The sequence below is a fragment of the Dioscorea cayenensis genome, chromosome 10, assembly GCF_009730915.1.
Source record: "Dioscorea cayenensis subsp. rotundata cultivar TDr96_F1 chromosome 10, TDr96_F1_v2_PseudoChromosome.rev07_lg8_w22 25.fasta, whole genome shotgun sequence".
NCBI classification, from domain to species: Eukaryota; Viridiplantae; Streptophyta; class Magnoliopsida; order Dioscoreales; family Dioscoreaceae; genus Dioscorea; species Dioscorea cayenensis.
In genome coordinates, this window is record NC_052480.1 from 13,857,172 (window position 1) to 13,858,122 (window position 951).

The 951-nt window shown below is 40.8% G+C and overlaps 1 non-coding gene across 1 annotated transcript; it reads left to right on the top strand.

Annotated features, from left to right (window-relative positions):
- The first annotated feature begins 579 nt into the window (after nt 1–579).
- LOC120271330 lies at nt 580–687 on the top strand. Its single transcript, XR_005539944.1, has one exon. It is a non-coding gene; the product is annotated as a small nucleolar RNA R71 (small nucleolar RNA).
- Nucleotides 688–951: the final 264 nt, after the last annotated feature.

Sequence of the window (951 nt, forward strand, 5' to 3'; positions counted from 1 at the left end):
ATCAAACTAGTGAGCTCATTAGAGGGTTCTGAGGATGACGAGGACTACGATTGTTGTGCATTTTGAGGTGGAGGCTTGTACTGCTGCTGCTGCGCCATCTACCCCTGTCCAGACTAACTCCAAGAAAAATTCGGATGATTCTTTCATCCAGTATTATATATGTTACTATACATGTTGTTCTGATAATGACGATTTTGACCAAGGAAATCCACTTGTTCAGTCTGTTCTACTCCAGTATCAATGGAGGAAGGATAGCTTGGTTCACATGGTGGACCAGAATTATCATTAATTGGTCCTGAACTTGAGGAAGGAGATTGCATGGCATCCAACCTCTTGCTGATTGCTTCAACCTATGTTGCAAGAGTAGTGATGACATCCACTTGATAAATACCGGCTGTCTTCACCGGTTTGTTCCTCTCAGAACTCCATTGATACCCATTGTTTGTATTCTCTTCAATTAGGCTTTGTGTTGTACTTAGTGGCATGTTACACAATGAACCTCTCGTAGCTGCATCAAACATCTGTTCAGTGATGGTATTCAGTCCATTGTAAAAAATTTGGATTTGCACCTATTTAACAATTCCATGTTGCGGACATTTTCTCAACATTTCCTTGTACATTTCCCATGTATCGTACAAGGACTCAGACTCTAATTGCCAAAAAGGAAGAGATATCACTTCTAAGTTTGGTGATCTTAGCAGGAGGGAAGTACCAGGCAACAAATGTCTCAAAAACTTTCTTCCATGTTGTGAGAGACCCATGGGGCAAGGAATTTAGCCACTGCTTGGCCCTTCCTCGCAACGTGAATGGAAAGACTCTCAAACAAACTGCTTCTTTAGAAACATTGCTCACCTTATATTCGTCATAAATTTTTGAGAATTTTCTGAGATGCTCATAGAGGTCTTCATCTTGAAATCCATCGAACTAACACATCTGTTGCACCAATTGGAT